Source organism: Poromitra crassiceps (assembly GCF_964638095.1).
Source record: "Poromitra crassiceps genome assembly, chromosome: 10".
NCBI lineage: Eukaryota > Metazoa > Chordata > Actinopteri > Beryciformes > Melamphaidae > Poromitra > Poromitra crassiceps.
The window spans coordinates 51,150,460-51,173,704 of record NC_139631.1 but is presented as its reverse complement, the minus strand read 5'-3'; the positions used below and the strand labels follow the sequence as shown (position 1 = coordinate 51,173,704).

The 23,245-nt window shown below is 41.6% G+C and overlaps 1 protein-coding gene across 1 annotated transcript in view; it reads left to right on the top strand.

Annotated features, from left to right (window-relative positions):
* The window catches only part of LOC310784502 (extracellular calcium-sensing receptor-like), a gene marked incomplete at both ends in the record, with an annotated part of 56,827 nt that overhangs the window by 8,646 nt on the left and 24,936 nt on the right, over window positions 1-23,245 (top strand). The gene's annotated exons all lie outside the window — the stretch shown is intronic.

Here is a 23,245-nt window from a genome sequence, read left to right as displayed (position 1 = left end):
TCAAGGCATTCCTGAGATATCGCGTTAACAAGCTTGAAAATGGCGTTCGAGAGCTCACCTTGACCTTTGACCTTTGACCACCAAAATGTAATCAGATCATCCTTGGGCCTAAGTGAATGTTTAAGGTGAATCTGATGAAATTTTGTCAAGTTGTTCCTCAGATATGGCGTTAACAAGCTTGAAAATGGCGTTCGAGAGGTCACAGTGACCTTGACCTTTGACCTTGGACCACCAAAATCTAATCAGATCATCCTTGGGCCTAAGTGAATGTTTAAGGCGAATCTGATGAAATTTTGTCAAGTTGTTCCTCAGATATCGCGTTAACAAGCTTGAAAATGGCGTTCGAGAGGTCACAGTGACTTTGACCTTGGACCACCAAAATCTAATCAGATCATCCTTGGGCCTAAGTGAATGTTTAAGGCGAATCTGATGAAATTTTGTCAAGTTGTTCCTCAGATATCGCGTTAACAAGCTTGAAAATGGCGTTCGAGAGGTCAGTGACCTTGACCTTTGACCTTGGACCACCAAAATCTAATCAGATCATCCTTGGGCCTAAGTGAATGTTTAAGGCGAATCTGATGAAATTTTGTCAAGTTGTTCCTCAGATATCGCGTTAACAAGCTTGAAAATGGCGTTCGAGAGGTCACAGTGACCTTGACCTTTGACCTTGGACCACCAAAATCTAATCAGATCATCCTTGGGCCTAAGTGAATGTTTAAGGTGAATCTGATGAAATTCCATCAAGGCGTTCCTCAGATATCGCATTAACAAGCTTGAAAATGGCGTTTGAGAGGTCACAGTGACCTTGACCTTTGACCTTGGACCACCAAAATCTAATCAGATCATCCTTGGGCCTAAGTGAATGTTTAAGGCGAATCTGATGAAATTCCATCAAGGCGTTCCTCAGATATCGCGTTAACAAGCTTGAAAATGGCGTTCGAGAGGTCACAGTGACCTTGAACTTTGACCTTGGACCACCAAAATCTAATCAGATCATCCTTGGGCCTAAGTGAATGTTTAAGGCGAATCTGATGAAATTCCATCAAGGCGTTCCTCAGATATGGCGTTAACAAACATCCGTACGGACGGACGGACGGCCGGCCGTACGTACGTACGTACGTACGGACGGACAACCCGGATCCATAATGCCTTCGGCCTGGCTTCGCCGGCGGAGGCATAAAAAGTTTATTGATCCCATTTTCCGTTCTTTAGTTATGAGCCGGAGAAGATAGCTTGATTGAACGAAAAACAGACCTTTTTTTCTACGAGCTGAGATAATGAGCCTTTTGTGAAATTAAACATTTCAAGCACATCACTGACTCTGAAGCTAATTTTCTGATGTAGTCACACCTCAAAAATAATTTCCTTCAATAAAACAAGAAGGGCAGGGAATTTTGTTTGGAAGAATAATATTTTTAGCTGCAACCAGCAGCGCTGGCCCCTGCGTGCGCTGCTGGTTGCAGCTTCTTGCTTCTGCTGGTGGGCATCGGATATTCTGGCTTGCGTTTGCCAACCCTGTCCTGCTGTCTGGGTCTGTCTGGGTGCTGCTCTGCGTGCCCCACCTCCCCCCCCCCGTTGTGGGAGGAGTGTCTCTCTGCTCTGCTCTGCTCTGCTGTTTGCTTTGCGTGTGCTCAGCACTTGAAAAGTCCGCTAGATCCAGCTTTTTTACAGCCGCGTGTACCAGCTCCCATGCTTTCAGTTGAGAATAATAACAAATCCACGGCTGATCATGCGAATGGGCTGTTGCAGCGCACACGGAGGTGCTCAATTGTGATAGCAGATTGGCTGCTGCAGGGGCACAGCTAAACGTTATGCTTCAATGAAGCAGCTGCATACGGACGGATGCGATGCGATTTCCTTTTCCCCAACGACTTCTTCTGTGTTTTACTCCACGTTCTCTCATCTGGAGAGCGCTGTCGCCACCTAAGGGTTCTGTAAAATAGGTTAGACACATTCAATAGCTCTCATATTGTAAGAGGCGATGTAAGAAGCTGCGATGGACACCCCCCCGTCAAAAAAACAATTTCGAGTTATTGACGCCATTTGGCGTCGCTGGCACTCTACGGTAAATTTCTAATGACGCCATATGGCGTCGCTGGCACTCAATGTGTTAATGTGCTGGTTTCCACGCCAGTAAGTCCACTCAATTACATCCAAGTGATCTTTCAACATACTTTCTGTGCAGTTCCCTATAGTCTCCAGATTGTTGACTTGCAAACCCCCCAAAGTCTCTCCAGGTTCTGTGTATGTGCACCAGTAACAGGGACAACAAATGATTCTCGATAGTTGACGGTCAGGTGTACCCTTCGCCCTGAAGGCGGCGGTAAGACCGCCATCCAAATTACAATGATTTTATTTTATTGTATTTTATGGCACTTTATGGCACTTTAGACTTTTAGTCTTGTCAGTAACTGTTTACTATCCCATGCCCTATGCCTGATGATGCAGGCTAGTATAGAATGTAGTCTCTTGTGCTGCTGCCTGGCCTGTCATCAGATATGGTATTTAAGGTGCTACTGTAAATGGTTTCAATCTGCGTGATCCTTTACAGCTAAAAGCTCTTGTCAGTATCTATCAATCTGTTCTTTAATGTTTTAAAAAGTGGTCTATTAAAAAGGAGATATTTCTACTTGTGTTGACTTTGTTCCTCTACCACTGAATGGGAATAGACATTTGAATCACAGACCTAACAAACTTTCAAAGTGTAACCATATACCGAATAGTGTCTGTTAATTGTATAGTTTTGTGTTGTAGTCGACTTACTAACTATGAAGAGGAGGCAACTATAGATTAGGGAACCTGTTTGGGTTAATAAGTGTCAAACTACTAGTTAATTAGTTATGAATAAGACCTCACTTTAGATTGGGGAACATATTCTGAGTTATAAAGACTTAGTTTGGAGTTAATTGGACACTACTAACTAGGGGTGTCACGATACACTCAGTTCACGATACGATATGTATCACGATACTGGGTTCACGATAACGATACGATACGATTTTAACAATATTTTTTTCAACTTGAATAATGACAATATATGACTGGAAAAGTAGTATTTTATTTGAAATGCACAAATACAAAACATGCTGTTGTTGTTATTACAATAACAACTAGAAAAAACATGAGATTGGAGATAAGGCTTATCTTGAAATAGAATGAGTTACACCGTCACTTAGATTTACTTTGAACTAAAACGTTTCTCAGCAGTATAAATTCTCATTATGCATCTTCAGTTTTTCTTCAAACTCAAACAACAAGACTTTTCTTAGTCTATTTTTTATGCATCTTCAGTTTTTCCTGTCAAGTAAACAGTTTTGCCAGAAACTCAATTGAATGGTTTCTCTCCTGTATAACTTCTCATGTGTCTCTTCAGAGACTTGTTCAACTGAACTACTTTCCACACATTGAACTTCAACAAACAAAGACGTTTCTTAGTCTATTTAACACATTGACTGCCAGCCTTTTTTCAATGTTGTAGGTAGGTTCTGCCAGTTTTTTTTTTGAGGATTCTAGGCTCATTTTACAAGAGCCGAGGATTCTTTTCTGTTAGGACTTCGTGAACACCAATCATCTAAAAAGAACTAATAGAATGTGTGCTTTCTCTGTCTAAAAGAGTTAGTTTGTAGAGTTAGTAGTTATGTAAGCATTAGCAGTTGAATACAGCATGGTTTCAGCGTCAGAAAAAATATTCAGAGATAAACGGCTTTTTGTGAAATTCGATAGAACAGTCACTTTAACCATTCATTTTTGGCATCAGTAAGACCTAAACAATAGTTTTGAACAGTAATTTCCTCCATAACAGCAGGAAACTCCCCTCTGCTCAACTCCTCCCTCCGTGGGCGTTCTTCTTGGCTGCAGCGCCGTGTCACAAGCACTTTCCTACCTGTGCAAATGCACTTTCTCATACTCTCGACCTCTCAAATAAATTTCTGAATAGAAATTAAATTACTCTAAATTAGAGCGAAAAAGAAACAAAAAAGAATGGGTTGAAAATCCCATTCTAAAAGCCTTTTATGGCTGTTTCCAATTTGGTGCTATTTTGCAAGGCAAAATGGCCTGCTGCACCACAAGCTTGTCACCAGTCTCACTGCCCCGCTGCCGCTGTGCGGCTGTGCCTGGCTGTGCCTGTCTGCGTGGCCGCTCCCCGAGGAAGCCCGGCTGGACTCGCCCGCCTCCCGGAGCCCTGGCCGAGAGCTCCGATGAAGCCCCTGCGACTCTGGTCATATTTACGCTGCGTGCCTCAAAGAGTGCTCCATCCGCAATCCACCATGCAAGTTTGCAATCCCGCACCGCCAGCAATCAGCGCGAAAACGAAAGCGCCTCCGCCAATCCATTTTCATGAGAATGGCTTCGTCACGCTGCTTTTTGCTTGCCTTCCTCCTTCCTTGTCGCCACTTAGTGGGTCGGTGGAATGGGTTGTACACGTTGTACACGTCCAATACTTATATAAGAGATGTAAAAGGGTTAGATGCACATCCCACCGTCAAAAAAAAAAAATCGATGCCAACAACGTGTTAACACGTCGTTGGCAGTCAACAGCTGGATTCTGAAAACGTGTTAACACGTCGTTGGCAGTGAACGTGTTAAGAGTTATTAACAAAGAATAGCTATTCTTGTGGTATTACCACCTTATAATGCCCATACTGAGCAAAGCCTATTAAGATCATAATTCATGCACAACAACGTGTTTATTTACTATCAATAAGCAGTAATTAGGAGGTTATTGAGGGAAAACTCGTAGTTAACACGTTCACTGCCAACGACGTGTTAACACGTTTTCAGAATCCAGCTGTTCACTGCCAAGGACGTGTTAACACGTCAAAAAAAAAATCGATTTTTTTTTTTTGACGGTGGATCGTTGATCTGGCCCTTTTGCATCTCCTATTATAGTGTTAGAGCCGCCGGGCGTGTGCAATCCATTCCGCCGACCCACTGAGTGGAGACGGTGCTCAGACTATTGAGAGCCAAGCAAGCCAAGACAGCAGCATGGAAGCCATTATCATGAAAATGGATGGGGCGAAAACGCTGTCGTTTTCGCGCTGATTGCTGGCAGTGCGGGATTGCAAACTTGCATGGTGGATTGCGGATGGAGCACACTTTGAGGCACGCAGCGTAAATATGACCAGAGTCGCAGGGGCTTCATCGGAGCTCTCGGCCAGAGCTCCGGGAGGCGGGCGAGTCCAGCCGGGCTTCCTCGGGGAGCCAGGCACAGGCAGGCACAGCCGCACAGCGGCAGCGGGGCAGTGAGACTCGTGACAAGCTTGTGGTGCAGCAGGCCATTTAGCCTTGCAAAATAGCACCAAATTGGAAACAGCCATAAAAGGCTTTTAGAATGGGATTTTCAACCCATTCTTTTTTGTTTCTTTTTCGCTCTAATTTAGAGTAATTTAATTTCTATTCAGAAATTTATTTGAGAGGTCGAGAGTATGAGAAAGTGCATTTGCACAGTTAGGAAAGTGCTTGTGACACGGCGCTGCAGCCAAGAAGAACGCCCACGGAGGGAGGAGTTGAGCAGAGCGGAGTTTCCTGCTGTTATGGAGGAAATTACTGTTCAAAACTATTGTTTAGCTCTTACTGATGCCAAAAATGAATGGTTAAAGTGACTGTTCTATCGAATTTCACAAAAAGCCGTTTATCTCTGAATATTTTTTCTGACGCTGAAACCATGCTGTATTCAATTGCTAATGCTTACATAACTACTAACTCTACAAACTAACTCTTTTAGACAGAGAAAGCACACATTCTATTAGTTATTTTTAGATGATTGGTGTTCACGAAGTCCTAACAGAAAAGAATCCTCGGCTCTTGTAAAATGAGCCTAGAATCCTCAAAAAAAAACCTGGCAGAACTTACCTACAGCATTGAAAAAAGGCTGGCAGTCAATGTGTTAATAAATATGGTCTATTCCCATTTAAGAAAACACAAAACTAAAAGTGTTAGTAGTAGGGGTGTCACAATATATCGTCCCACGAAATTTTGCGATAGTAAAACGTCACGATATGTATCGTTGAGATGAAATCTCATATCGCGTTTTTTTTTTTTTTTTTTTTTTTTTTTTAATGGCCTACTAGTTGTCAAATATGATCATACAGAATAAGCCATTAATAAGTGCTTTATAATGGCTAATAAACAGCTAATATGCTACTAATATGCATGCTAATAAGCAGCTAGTTAGTGGTTAATAAGTGTACCTTAAAATAAAGTGTTTCCATATATATATACATACACACACGTATGTATGTATGGTTGTATGTATGTATGTATGTATGTATGTATGTATGTATGTATGTATGTTATGTATGTATGTATGTGTGTGTGTGTGTGTGTGTATGTATGTACGCATGCATGTATATATACACACAACTGAAATAGGTGACCACATTACAGATGTTACAGATGCCCTTGCCAGCTTAGCTTTTTTGGGGCTGTTAATCCTTATCCAAATGGCAACCTGGACAATTTATCGGCCAAATCAGCCTCAACATGGCTGGGAAGGATTCTGGGTGAATTACTGGATGTTATTGTGGCATGTTTGGTCATGTTTTGGCTTGCGTTGACTGCGGGGAAGTGGATACTGGATACTTACATTAGCATGAGCCAGCAAATAGCCTACAGTCTGAGCTGGCTGCAACCAAACTGAGCAGTCAAACAATGTTCCATAACAGTATGTTAGGCATATTTACGACTGTTACATTAGCCACACAAGACTAGAACATTATTACTGGAGCTTCTTGATGGCAATCAATTATCTTAATTACTGAGCATGAAGAGAGCTGCGCACTTGACATCGGTCCTAGTGATTCTTGCTTCTGGTGCGGCAGTCAGATAAGATACAGTAACAAGCAGTGTAGGACTCGCACACAGAACTATAGACAAGACAAAGTCTTAAAAAATCAGATCCATTTTATTGAGGATCGGCACAAATTGGCAGCAAACGTTTCAGTCCTAGTTGGACTATCGTCAGTGCAGTCTGCTGTGTGCCGATCCTCAATAAAATGGATCTGATTTTTTAAGACTTTGTCTTGTCTATAGTTCTGTGTGCGAATCAATTATCTTAGCCACGATTAGCATCAAGCTAACGTTAAATCAATGACTGGGTGGTACAGTACATCCATTACCACTTTACATTACATTATCCACACAAGACGGTAACGTTATTACTGGAGCTTCTTGGTGGTCGATTATCTATATTACTTAGCCGCGATTAGCATCAAGCTAACTAAATAAACACACACACACACACTATTATAGGCTACTTGAATATTGGGGGGATGTATCCTTTATCTCACCCTGTTGTATCTTTGCTTTCGTCATGAAGAAGTAACACAAATAAAATGGAATAACAATTGCCACGATTTTGCGTCACTCCATCCGTCGCTGTACCCCATCTAGCCACAACCCAGGGCTGCCTGCCCCTGCGGTTGCCACATGACGCACATTTTAAATCACACCCAGGTGTTGCAGTAAGCAGTGCAGTTTTGTGCATGTCCGACTCGTGCGTGCATCGGTGCGTGCGCCCATCCATGCACGCCTCCGTCCGTCCGTGTGTATGTATGCCTGTGTGTGCGTGCATGCACATGTTCTGGGTGTTCAACACGGCTTGGAGTCACGGTGCCTTCTGTCTCCACTCTCACTTCCTTGTGCAAACCGGTTGCTTCCCCCCCCGCCCCCACGCCTGTGTCTCTGTGCAGTCAGACCTTAGAGCTGGGGGCGGGGCTTAGGCGCACACATCTCCCCTACAAACACACCCCACAAACACATTGACACTTAGGTCGCTTTCACATATTAGCTGTTTGGTCCGCTTTAAACGCACCAGAGTTTGTTTCCTCAGATAGTCCGCTTCGTTTGAGGTGGTGTGAAAGCGCAAACGAACTCTGGAGCGGAACAAACAAGCAAACTCTTGTCCGCTTGAAAACGTGGGTCTCGGTTTGCTTGCAAGTGAACCCTGGCGCAGTTTGTGTGTTGTGTGAAAGCAAACCGGACTAAACACAAGAGCAAATAGGAAGCACCAGTGCATCTGATGCACTCATGAGTAGAAGACGAAGAAGGGAGCAAAACAAACACTGCATACTGTACATCGTCATAACAACAACACGTCGTTTCTTAACAACTGGCTTGCCTTCTCCTTCAGTACGTAGGCTAGTTGTCTCATCTGCAGAATTAAATGTTCAACTGCTTACTGCCTCATCTGCTGCTCATATTGGGCACATTCTTGTAAAATATTTATTTGATAGTAACACTAAACCAGAAATCCCAATATCGTAGGTGTTGCTTCATGGTTTGTGTTTTGCGGATTCACTTGTGTTGTTCAGTCAGTGTTCAGTCAGCCCTCAGCCAGGTTAGAAGCCTGCTGAAGAGGCAAGATTCGACCACGTGACATTGTTCCGAAAGTTTGGTGCGCTTGACAAATTGCTGTGTGAAAGCGAACCGGACCAAATGAAAATCGCAACAATGTTGCAACTTCACCCCCCCCCCCCCCCCCCCCGAATTGCACCGAGTCCACCATCTCTCAAAGCGACCTTATAGAAGCAGTTGCACTGCTCAAAAATATATACAGAATATACTGTATATAGCATTTAGTATACTGTAGTATTAACAAATATAGTGAATCATTTCCTTCCCCATAAAGATGTTTTTTAAGCATTTCCATTCATTTGCTGAGGCCCCCCTAGTGCCTCCTGGTGGCCCCCGCTTTGATAACCGCTGATTTAATAGAGAGGCAAAGTGGAACGTCACTTCCTGCTTCAGCACTGTACCAGAGATTTTCATCCGCCATATATTTTCCCATAGACATTTCATAAAATGCTTATAAAATAGTTGTACTTCGTCGAACCAAATGGTTCAGCTAACGCTATAATTGGGAGAGACCATAGAACATTTCACTCGGACCAAAACTAAAAAAAACTACACGTTTTGGTCCCAGTGAAATGTTATGCAATCTCTCCTGTTTCTACATATATCTGTACCGTTTGGTACCAGATGAAAATATCTGGTACAGTGCTGAAGCAGAAAGTAGGCGGTCACTTTGTCTCTCTATGGATCAGAGGATAATGCCTGCAAATTCAATATCAGCAATCAGATAAATATTCAAATACCATAGCAGTATTTATACATTTATATACAGTACAATTCGTAATAAAAATGGAGTTCACCATCAGTGCATTTGAATATCAAATTTGGGAGTACTGTGAAGTATTGTTCTGATTTATAGAAAATGGTTGACTAGCATTATGTGATTATATTGCAAACAACATGTAAATTAGTTGTAACTAATATGCATAAAAAATTTTTTTTTACTACCTGCTTAATCCTTTCCAGGGTCACAGGGGGCTGAAACCTATCCAAGCATACATTAGTGTAAAATTATGAATCAATTAAGTATGTAAATAAGTAGCATACATTCTCCCTCCTTATATATTTTCTCCCCTAGTCAAATATACATTATTTCTTGCGTGGCCAATATTATCACACTTGTCCTACCACCACGACCACTGGCGATTTTACATTGGTGCACTGGATGCATGTGCACCCCTTGTGGCCAGATTAAAAAATAAATGATTTTATTTATAAAAAAATCTACATCTAAACGATTTAAACAAAATCTAATTGTGTGTATGTGTATAAATAAATAAATATATATATATATATATATATATATATATATATACACACCGTATATATATATATATATATATATATATATATATATATATATATATATATATATATATATATATTATGTGTGTGACAGCTGCTGTCGCGAGGGACCGCAATTCGGCCGTATCAAGTTTTCCATTACCGGCATCTAAAGTCTATTTCTTGAAAACATTTGTTTTTTCATTTTTCACAGTAGTACACCATAGCGTATTTGAAGTATCCATTCCATATAAAATGAAGATGTTTTGGGGTCATTAAATACGTTAATCTTGTAATCTTGTAATCTTAATAAAACTCCAGTTGTTTTACTGCTGTGATCCTTCAGCTCGAGCTGAACAAAGGGGCAGTCTTGTATTTGCATACCGAGTTTCGATTGGCTGATCGGCTTTTATTTACATTCCTGACACAACGTGCAGAATTCACAAGGAATGCCAGCTGTAACATTTGTGTTCCCCGTGAGATTATCTTGTTGGATTAACTAAGATTCTTTCAACTTTATCTGCGAGTGCGGTCCGGGCGCAGAACATTATGGCGCAGAACATTATGGGAATTACATGACTGCAGCAGTGTGGAGCACTTCCTGGCTTTTCCTCCTGGGTGAGTTTGTATTTAATCATGAGCCCTAAAGTTACGTTTTGTTTCTGTTTTAGGACTGTGCGAGCATATAGTTATGGATAGATGTGTGTTTTAGCCATATACTGTATAATATAAATGTTTTAACACGTTTTGACGTGTGCAGTAGTCAAAGAGTAACAAAGCATATTGAAGAAAGAACTGACTTACACAGTGCTGCCGCCATTTTGGCCTGGAAATCGGCTCTTTTGTCATCGATGGTGTCATCGTCATGGGTGTCTCCAAAATGGCGGGTCTCTTGTGTGCGATTGTCCCTCGCCAGCGCTTCTTATCAATAAGTTATTTGGCGGGACATAATAGATTACTCGCCTATTTTCAGATCAACTGTAACAATCAATGAGGGGAAACATGGTGGGTAAACTACCCACCTCTGTATTTACTGCTAGCATACCCCCATCACACACATCTCTTGTTGAGAACAAAGGAAAACTGTAGTGTGCTAGCGAGCAGGGGCGGCGATTTATGTCTGTGCCAGTGGGTGCCCATGCTTGCGCATGCTTGTGCCCGTCGCCCAACCACCCCCCCCCCCCCCCAGCCGAGCCGACCCAAATGCGATAAAGCTGCAGTGACACATATCAGCACCATATGAGATTTAACAGCGACCTACACACACACACACTTCACACACCACTTCAGTTCGACAGAATAGGAACAAGCGATCAAAGCACTGTAAACCACACACTCATTTCACTCACAAAGTAGCCTACTTGGCCTTGGCGCTGCCGCGGTGGTAGTAGAAGTCCCAGTCGCACTGGCAATGTTGCTTCTCATCCAAAGCACTAATAACATCATTTATGACTTTCATTGCTGCTGCTGTTGTGGTGGTGCCATGTTGTTTTATGAAGCCTGACTGGTACTGAACTATAACTATTATTTTCGTTTAAAAACCCTTAATCTGACCAGTGTCTCCATAACTTTAGCGAGTACTGAAAGCTTGGAAATAGGCCTGTAGTTATTCATAATTGAAGGCCCACCACCTTTTAACAGAGGAAGAACAAAAGCTGACTTCCATGCACTAGGGATAACATTTGATTCAAGGCTAAGATTAAATAAATATGTAAGGGGCTCAGCTATCAAATTAGCAGTTTCAAAAGATAAGGGTCCAAACCATCAGGACCAGGAGGTATAGGAGTCTATACCATCATGTAGATACTTCAGATTCTATTTTTCTTTTTTCTATATTTTATTTTCAGTTTTTATAGAACAACAAACGAACAAGACAAACACAGGCTCAGACACAGGAAAAAAAAGGAAAGAAAAAAAACATCATCGATATCCAACATTACAATGTGGTGCTTATGTGTTTGTAAGCGATAGTATGCATGGGATCCCATGCAAGGGCGTCCATTAGATACCCGCCGGAGGACCCGTCCGTCACCCCTAATCTCAGTCTCTAGTCATACTTAACCTCGTCGAAGTAGGCCAAAAACGGGTCCCATATAGCCGAGAACATTTTAAGCGAGTTGGTTCTCAGGGACCTGCGTCTCTCCATCTGTATAACAGAGATCATGTCCATCAGCCACAATTGAAAGAAGGTGAAGAGGAGGACTTCCATTCCTTCAGAATGAGTCTTTTGGCAGTTGTTCCCAGTGTCAGAGATTGTTGCACAGCTGTAGGGAAGTTCAGAGAAGACTCCGAGCAGCCGAAGATGGCAAGTTCTGCCTCCGGCTTTAGGGTTATTTTGTAGGCCTTATAGTACCAATCAAATATTTTGCCCCAGAATCCCGTTAATGAAGGGCAGAACCAGAAGGCATGAGATAGTGTGCCCTCTGACACCTGTCACACAATGGCAAGACAGAAGGGAAGATCCTGTGTAATTTATGCTTGGAGTAGTGAAGACGGTGAGCGACGGTGATCAACTGGTGTCTGCTATTAACTGAGCAGAGTTGTACCACAGACAGACTCCTTTCCCATATGTCAGATAAATCAATACCAAATCCCCCTGGCATGCTTCTCTAATCATCTCAGTAGAGGCCAGCCATACAAATCTAGAGATAAGATGGTTGGAGTGAGGAGGGCTCAGCAATACATCGAAAAAAGCATGTTCATTTGGGAGCTCTTCAAAGGTGTGAATCTTGGAACGAACATAATTTCTGACTTGCAGGAATCTGAGCCAGTTCGTGCCAGGCAATTCAAATTTGCTCTTCAGTAGATCAAACGATGCAAAATGACCATCTATGTATAGATCTTTGATGGAAACTAGCCCCTTCTCACTCCAAGCATAGTTTCTGTCTGACCATGGAGCCAAAATAGAGTGATTGACACAAATTGGCATGTGGACAGAAACATCTGGTAGACTTACAACCCTCCTGACTTGGTTAAAAAAAAAATCACGACACAGCTTAAATTCAATTTTTCTAAGGTCCCAGGTCTCTGTGACTTAGCAAATAGCATTGCTTGCAAGGAAGAGTTGACAATGGAGCTGGCCTCCATTTTCAGCCACAAGGGGGCCCCGGAAGCTAAGTTACCCGGAGTCCCTTGCCTCCAGTACATTAGAGCCCTAACATTAGCAGTCCAGTAGTAGTGCCCACATACTGGCAAGGCCAGCCCTCCCTCAGACTTGGGTTTTTGCAAGTGAATTTTCAAAATTCTGTGGTTATTATAATTCCAGGTGTAGGACAGAATCCAGAGTCCAGTTCTTTGAAAAAAGCTCATTTGAGAAAGATGGGAAGATTTTGACAACGATAAAGGAAGAGAAACCATCTTAATTGAGTTTATACGGCCAATCATGGAGAGGGGCAGGATTGTCCAGTTTTCTATACACTGTTTAAGTCTTGAAACAAGATATCCAAAGTTCAACTTAAATATTAATTTAGGATCTCTGGGTATGGTCAAGCCAAGATAGGTGAGGCGGTCCTTTGCCAATTTGAATGGGAGATTTTCCAAGAAACCAGAATTGAAGATGTCAGAGTGAGTAAATTCACTCTTTGTCCAGTTAATTGTGTATCCGGACAGTTTACCGAAAGGTTGTTATTAATTCTAGAAGAGGGGGGATCGATTTTTCTGAATTATGTAGGTATAATATTATATTGTCGGCAGACAAACTGATACATGTCTCAATACCTCAGACTTCAGGCCTGCAAGGCTTGCATGACTACGTATTTGTAGTGCAAGGGGCTCGAGCGCGACGGTGAAGAGGGGCGGCGAGAGAGGGCAACCCTGCTGAACTGAGCAAAGAAATGGGAACCTGGTTGACTTGTGGCCATTGGTTATAACTGAACATGTTGGACTAGCATATATGAGCTTTACCCAGGATATAAATTAATTACCCAACCTGAATCTTATAACATAGAACATATAAGGCCACTAGTAGTAGTGTAGGGTTAGCACCCCTTGAAAAACAAATAAAAAACACATTTTTAGAACTTCCTCAAAAGGGCACTTCCGCTTTTTTGAAAAGGGGAAGTGATTTCTTTTTGGGTAAAAATCAATTTCTCAGTACTTCTGCAAAGTGTACTTCTCCATTTTTTGCCTTGTGCTTAAAAAACACTTTTCTTGTGGAAAGTGATTATTTCAATAGTTATCCAAAGGCTACTTCCCCATTTTACCCCATAACACAGCTCACGACAAATACCACCGTTTTTTTTTTTGATCTCGGGGGAAATACATTTGAGCAATCATTATGCAAACCCAGCTGGGTCATTTTACATAGTGGGCAATATCTCTTTTGCTCGCTGTTGTTATGGAGGCGGCTTGTGAAACACCAACGACTTCCGCAGCACGCACCACGTCTCTTCGTGACAAGAGACGTGCAGCACGCAGCACGTCTCTTGTCACGAAGAGGCGTGCTGCGTGCTGAACGCCTCTATGACGCAACTCCGCGAGAGGAAGCACCTCCCTTTATAAGGACGAGAGCGATCAGCTGAGTACAATCACAAAGCCATAGCTGTTAGTTTCTTGAGAGAAGCAGTGGAGGGCAGAGCGCAGCATTTTTGATCTCAACTAACAACAAGAGTGTGTGCTTGTTTTATTTTTACTACCGACCCTCGTATCAACAACCATGGATTTCAATGGTAAGATTTTTTTGTTATTAATATTGTTTAATTAGACTATCCATTTAATATATATATATATATTTATAATTAAGATCATTTTCCTTGTTTTTTTATGGAATGTTATATTAACAAAAACATTAACAATACAGCTTTTTACATATATAACCCGGGGACCAGATTATTGGATACCACGCCCTCAGAGGAATATCCAGATGATCATCACACCAGAATCTCTCTAAAACGAGGAGCTGCGTTACGAGATATTACTAACAGACCTAGAGGGTGAGAATGAAACATTGTTTGTTTACATATTTATCATATAGTTTGTTTAGAAAAAAATGGGTGTGGTAACCATACTTCTACCAGTTTTTTTTTTGAAATGTTGTTTTTTTACCCCCCATAGAACGGGTTCTCACACAGGTGAATTGTTATTTCATCCACAATCTTTGGGAGGGGCTCCCACGAAGACAGCCAACCGTCGCCATAGAGGCAAACCACGTGACTTCCATAGATGCAACCCCGATGCCCCCATACACCATTCATCTGATAACATCACATCTAAGGACAACGGGCTGAGCCCAAATGATTATGCAGATTTAATCGACCAGATGTAAGGACATAATTCAGATATAACAACCACCAATATATATATAGGCTATATGTATTTTTGAGATAGACATATCCATCGCTATTTATTTTTTATTTATTTTTTATTTATTTTTTATTTATTTTTTATTTTTTTTACAGCCAGGAGACAACCCCCAACAACTCAGCGCTGACCCCCGATGTAGACTTGTATCGACCCTCATCACCAACATCACCTGAATCAGCGTTGAATCCCACCATCCAGCCCAACGACCAGACACTGAACGCGTGGATTGCACAGTACAGGAGTCAACCTTCACCATCAGACCCGCCCACACCCATCTCCATTAACAACAACCAACCCACGTGGGTGGACCCGGATGTGCAGCTCAGCGAACACACGGCCCCAACAGCTGAAGACACCATCAACAACCAACCCACGTGGGTGGACCCGGATGTGCAGCTCAGCGAACACACGGCCCCAACAGCTGAAGACACCATCAACAACCAACCCACGTGGTTGGAAACGGATGTGCAGCTCAGTGATCAGACACTGAATGAGTGGATTGCCGAGTACGAACGGGTGGAAGCTTCAGATACGCCCACGCCCCTCTCCATCAACAGACCACACTGTATCGACGAGAACGCGATACCTCCACCCTTGCCTGATCATCAACCACGCGAGAAGACCCAACAACTCTCAGGTACCTCTGACTCAGATAAGCAGAATGTGTATAGACGTTTAAGAAATGGTTATAGGATAATGCAACGCTCTCAAAGGAGATTTGAACGTACATTGAGAACACTCAGACGCACACACACACGGTGGATGGCATCGGCTGATGCCAATTTGAACACAATTTTGATACATCAGAATATACAATGTTCCATGCTTGAAAAATTGAGGAATGTGTAATTTTTTTGTAAAAGTACAGTAAGGTAGAACAATGACACTATCACCATCACCATCATTTTAAAAAAAAGTCCATGTATATAGAGATCAATTAAACGGCCAATATGGCTAAGCGTAGGCGACATGCAGATGAAGACAATCGAACACCTCCCCCTAAATTGACTAGATATTTCAACTCCGATAAACCCCCTCCCCTTAGAATAGACTGGAGTGAGCAAGGCGTTGCTTATGCTTTAGCAAATGACCTACCTACGGGGGTGAATAATAATAACGATATTAGAGCCTGGGCTAACGCACAGACTCGTATAATCAAACGCTACATAGCTGATTTACCACCCCGGAGAAGCTGCATTGTACCGCAGACCGGTGGCGCTTTGCCTACCCCAACACAACAACAACACGCGGAACCCCAAAATGACGCAGCTGCTGCGTCATTAGAGTCAGTCGACCCCCGAGGGACACCCCTACAAATAGACGCGTTATCAGACTGCGACGAGACGTCATCAAATCCCGACACGCTACCCCCACCCACGTCAATCGTTACGCTTACGCCCCCACAACAAATAGCAGCGTCATCAAATGCCGACATGCTACCCACACCATCACAACAAATAGACGCGTCATCAGACCGCGTCGATGACGACATCACTACACCGTCTGCAGACTCTATGATTCAACCCCCAGCTGCCATCTCTCCCAGTGATTATACCCTTAGACACATAGATACATTCAACGCTAGGATATACCGTCAAAATATAGATCTACGCGATATTAACACTGATAATCTCGGATTGGTGCCTGGTATGGTCAGACAGAGATTAACAGGGTTAATTGATGTAGTTACAAACGAGGTCCCGACGGGTAGCATTATGGATGTAACGCTGGGGGGTGATAGCCTAGCGTCAGATGTGCATACTATCACCACAGCCGGAGACAATGCTGGTCAAGAATTTCTGGACCATGTCTCAGACGCAATTCAAAGCAATGATGAGTCAATGATCTCTGGTGACCTATCTCTCACCATCACAGTTGCAATGAATCAGCAAGGGGGCGGTAGGCTTAGATTGATGGATATACAATATAAAGATATTATTGACCGAAAGATTCATTACCTTTATAATCCTGATAATGGTTGTGGAAATAATCTTTGTTTCGGCATGGTTATTGCCAGACATTTTAACCCTGATTTAAACAACGCTAGTCTATTGGAGAGAGCTCGAGAAATATACACTGAGTTGGGTTTTGACCATATGCATAAAGTATCATTTGCCGACATTGGAACTTTTGAACGTCATTTTGACAGCAAGATAATTATCTTCCACCACAAAGAGAGTTCTAAACGCAGATACCCATTTATGACTACACACGCCCCCCACCCAGAAACAATTTGGGTTTATTTATATGAAGGACATTATTATCTCATTCTGAATAAAAATGGATTCATTGGGTCTAGTTATGTTTGCGACTACTGTTACCAGCCGTATCAGGAGCCTTATATACATACATGTAGACACATATGTAATGTCTGTTACGGACCTCTACACATAGATCCACCCCAGGCGAACACCACTGTTAAATGTAATGTATGTAGGCGTATATGCAAATCTCAGACTTGCTATGAAGCACACATGAGAAAGGACAAACATAGCGTCTCCCCCTGTGAGAAAAAGAGATATTGCCCACTATGTAAAATGAGCCACATGCACAGACCCAGTACACCCCACATATGCAGCTCACCAAGATGTGATCATTGTGGCGTTCCACTAGGGGCGCAAGAGTCTGACCATGCCTGCTTCATACAACCTACTCCATTTAAAGAAGCCACGGAAAACTATATATTTTATGACATCGAGACAAGAATAAATGCAGAAGGTATGCATGAAGCAAGTTTTGTATCAGCTATGACGCTTAAAAATGACAGGCCTAGAAACTTCAGTGGCGCTGATGGGAAAGATTGCATCGGTGATTTTCTAAGGTTCTATACCAACCCCCGCTATGCAGAGCATACGTTTATAGCGCATAATGGTAGTGGTTTTGATGGATATTTAATATTAAAAAACATGGTGTCTCAAGGACTAACTCCCACTGTCATTGTTAAGGGATCCAGACTGACCGCCATCTTTTCCACATACAAAAAACAGAGGTTCATAGACTCTGCCAGCTTTCTACCCATGCGTTTAGCCGAAACCCCAAAAGCCTTAGGTTTTGCTGAATCAAAAGGCTATTTCCCATACAAATTTAACACAATAGAAAATGAAAACTATATTGGAGTCATCCCCTCAAAGCAGATGTTTGGGTATGGTACAATGCGTGAATCAGATAAATACAAGTTCTTAAAATGGTATAATAGTCATAAGCCCCTGATATATAACTTTGCTAAGCAACAGGCCAAGTATTGTGCACAAGATGTTCGAGTGTTACGTCAAGCCTGTGTTCTTTATAGGGAAGCGTTCATCAAAGCCACCAACGTAGACCCCCTCCGATATGTCACGCTTCCTGGCGCCTGCATGGCTGTATTTAAAACCACATTCCTAAAACCAGACACCGTCGCGCTCACCTATAACGGTTGTTATACAGGTCAGAACCGAACATTCAGCGACGCATCTATGCAGTGGTTATCTTATCTGGCACAAAGCCAGAATATTAGCATTATACATGCTCTCAACCATGGTGAACATAGAGTCGGTGGTTATTATCTAGATGGTTTCAACCCAAGGACTAATACTGCATATGAATTTGCCGGCTGTTTTTTTCATGGGTGTGATCGCTGTCATATTTCAAATGACACACACCCCTACAAAAACGCAACGTTTGGGGACTTGTACCATGCTTTCGCTGAAAAAATAAATACGTTAGAATCTATCCATGGTATGAACGTAGTCGTTTTATGGGAGTGTGAATGGACCCGTATGAAACACACGGATGTCTCCGTGATGGCATTCATGAGATCTTACACACAACCTGAGCGTTTGAACCCACGCCATGCCCTATATGGGGGACGAACAAACGCCTTAAAATTACACCATAAGGTCGAAAACGGCGAAAAGATACATTATGTGGACTTTTGTTCTCTATATCCATATGTACAGAACACAAAAGAGTACCCTCTTGGACATCCTAAAGTTATTACCAGGGATTTTGATGATATCTCAACCTACTTCGGACTCATCAAGTGTGTAATAGCGCCACCTAGGTCTTTGTTTCACCCCGTCCTCCCCCACAGAGCACACGGGAAACTGATGTTCCCTCTTTGTCGCACATGTGCAGAAGGGCTCTCTAAAGATGAGTGCGACCACAACGAGAACGAGAGAGCTCTCAGCGGCGTATGGGTTTCGTTTGAGTTACACAAAGCGATCGAGAAAGGTTATCGTATTATATCAATCTCTGAAGTCTGGCATTTTGAACACCGCACAAAGGAATTATTCCAAGGGTACGTAAAAGCTTTTCTCAAGCGTAAACAGGAAGCGAGTGGATTCCCAGCCGACGTCACTACGGATGCCGAGAAAGACGCGTACATTGCCGAATACCAAAAAGTCGAAGGTGTGTTTTTAGACAAAACAAAAATTGTGCACAATCCTGCACTACGTTCATCATCCAAATTACTTTTGAACACTTTATGGGGACGATTTGCATTACGAGATGAACAGTGTACATGTGAGATAATTAATAACCAGGCTCGTTTTCTACAACTAATGTTCAGTGACCAATTCATTGTGAGTCAATTCCGCTTCCTCACCGATGATGTCGCTATTGTCCAATGGAAACATGCTGCCGGTCAAGGCGCGAAGGGAAAAGATATTAATGTCTTTCTAGGAGCTATGACCACCGCATATGCTCGTCTGGAGCTATATGAAATTATGGATAAACTTGGCTCGCGCACATTATATAGTGATACAGATTCAATAATTTTCACAGCGCGGGAGGGGGAGTGGAACCCGGAACTCGGTAAGCATTTAGGACAATTGACAAGCGAGCTTGATCCAGCCGAACACATTACAGACTTTGTATCAACGGGTCCAAAATCCTATGCATTTATCACCAACACAGGTCGCTCGTCAGTGAAATGTAAAGGTATCACGCTAAATACTAGTGTAAATAAAAATGCTGTCACTTATGATTCCCTTTTACGCCTGCTGGAAGCGTATGTGTTGGATGGTGAAGTTAATGTTATTAGAACAACCGCTGATCGAATCAGGAGACATAAATTATCGCTACAGCTAAGCAATCAGTCATTAGTTAAACGCCTTCAGGTCGTCTATGATAAACGCCGCGTTCTGAACGATTTCAGCACACGTCCACATGGATATTAACAACGTCATCAACACGCAGGAGGGTTTTGATGCACGCCTACTCCACCCTTTTACCATGATTATTTCTGGGCCGTCTGGGTGTGGAAAAACTTTTTTTGTTAAATCCATTATTCAAAACGCATCACAACTGATCACACAAGCGTTGGATAATATCGTCTTTTTATATGGCTGCTGGCAAAAAGTATATGATGATTTATTACTGATTAGACCAATTACTTTTATTGAGGGTATTCCGCCCTCATTAGCAGATGATAGTATTTTTCCCCCCGATAAGAGCAACTTATTAATTATTGATGATCAGATGTCTTCTGCCGTTAATAATTCAGAGGTTCAAAATGTATTTACAAAATACTGTCATCACAGAAATTTAAGTTGTATCTATCTGGTCCAGAATCTTTTCGCCCAAGGCAAAGCAAGCCGTACAATAAGTCTCAACACTAATTATCTTGTGTTATTTAAAAACCCTCGCGATAAACAACAAATAAGCATCATAGCACGTCAAATGTACTCCAAAAATTCAAAACATTTTATGGAAGCTTTTCAAGATGCCACATCGAGTAATTATGGATATATTCTCATAGACTATAAACCAACGACACCTGACCTGTTAAGACTCAGAACTGAGTTAACCCCCGAGCGACAGGTTGTCTATCTGCCCAGAGGGGGAAGAAGCTAGGCTCTTTTAGAAATGTCTGCTCGTGTACATAGGAATTTCGAACTTCTTCAACATCTTTATAAGGCGACCCCCAAAAGGCGCAAGACCATTCTTGCCACAGCCAGCAATGATCTAATTAATGCATTATGTGAGCTTGCATTGAACCTATTAAAAGGGAATATTCCACTTTCTCCTAAACTTCACAGGAGATTAAAGAAAAGCAAGGCTTTACTTAGGTGGTTTGCCAATAAAAAAGTTACACTATTGAAAAAAAAGAAAAAGATTAACCAACGCGGTGGTTTTATATTCCCTTTGCTAGCTGCGGCTATTCCTATTATTAGTGGTCTTTTTAATCGAGGCTGATCATGGAACACACCACCAAAATGTTTCTTGTACCACACAATCAAATCAAGGCTCTTCAGACACGCCCACCTGCTACTCCCATCGCCCCCCCTGACATCAGAACAAAGGCTCAGTGTGATCTAGATCGTTTGATGGCAGAGGTCCTAGATGATCCCAGTGTTGATGTACATAGTAAAGCGTTGAAATATTCAAACATTTTACACAGATATTTGACTCTGGTGAAACAGGCCGATAACGAAAAGAACACGCTAACACTATTGATGCCAAATTCTGAACCAGCTGAGACATTAGCACCTGTGAATGATAACAATGCGACACCTGCTGACATAACGGATGTATTACAACACATACCAGCACACAGCAAAAACAAGGCCTCACACGTTCTGAACGCTATCTCCAATGCATCGGATAGAATCAGATGGACTGCTAACGGTCAGCTAGTTATTGACAATCAGCCCCTCAGGGGAACACACATATTTGATTTAGTCAAGTTTATGACAGGTTCACAGCTGGTTAGAGAGTCGGCTCGCCCATTAGGATGGCGAGAGTTTCTTAAGACACTAGCAGAGATAAATGTCCCCTCCTCTACCGTTACAAATAGGAGTCTCCGTCGTCTGTTTGAACATAGCAAGACAATGCATGGTGCAGATGATGATAATGATAGTGTTATTGTTGATGGTGAAATGTTTAGCCCCGCCAGGACCGCCTGGAGATCCTATTAGAATTTTCTTTTATACTCTACATTATTATACTTTTATTTTACTCTATTATTTTCTATTATTTTCTATTATTATGCTTTATTATTATTATTATGTTTTATTATTATTATTATTATTATGTTTTATTTCATTTTTTTTTATTTTCTATTATACTTTATTTTTATTCAAATGATTCTAATGATTCTAATTGAAAACAGAACATTCAAATTCTATTTACTTTATTATGTTTTATTTCCATTTTTATTTTTATTTTTACTATTTTTTTATTCAAATGATTCTAATTGAAAACAGAACATTCAAATTCTATTTACTTTATTATGTTTTATTTCCATTTTTATTTTTATTTTTACTATTTTTTTATTCAAATGATTCTAATTGAAAACAGAACATTCAAATTCTATTTACTTTATTATGTTTTATTTCCATTTTTATTTTTATTTTTATCCTATCATTCAGGTTGAAGCTTTTACAACCTCAGCATTTTTGTTACATGCTATTGCTTCTCATCCTATTTTTATCATATCATGTATTGTTTCTCATCCTATTTTTATCATATCATGATGTATGGTCATATTGTTGTTGTTGTTGTTTTTTCATAATGCTCAAAATATCCTATGTACATATTGAAAAAAATAAAAAGTCACAACCAACATTGTTTCCAGTCTCATATGATTTATTTGATTGAAAATGTCACATACAGGTCTGTGGTGTTGCACATTGTATACATTTTAAATGATAGCTTTTACATGATCCAGGCTGTATTCTGCTTACAAAGGTACATACCATATTATCGTTACACAGAGTATCACTAGTATATTTTTTCATAACACTTTGATACGATAGACCTTTTTGGATGTTGATTAAAAAGAATATGCAATGTTGTCCACAGCTGACAGAGGCGCTGTTCTGCACCTGCACAGTTGAATATGTGACATGACGGCTATTCCGGTTTATAAAACATGCTATTTCTTTTGGGAACCCGGTGAAATCAGGACGATTACCATAACTGTCAAAAAACATAGCTTCTCGGGTTACAGTTATATATATTCCGAGCCAGTGTTGTCCTGGCTTGTCACTATAGTCGGTGTTGACAATAACCATAGCCGGAAGTGAGCGCACATGTCGCGGAAGTGCGTCGGCTGCTAGTACACCCAACAGTTGTACGCCTTTTGCAAGTTTCTTCCTGAGAATCCGATCAATCTCCATTGTGTTCATAGTGTCCAGTTTTAGTAATAGTCCAATAAAACCTGTCTTTTCCCTGAAATTTCCAAGATGCTGTCAAAGACACTGTAGCAGATTATGTTGATTGTGCGAGTCAGAGGCTGTCTAAAACGAACCTCAAGTTTCACATTGCCTGTTCTAATCAAACTGACGTTTCCTGTGTTCGCACCATCTGCTTCCAGGTTAAAGCAAAA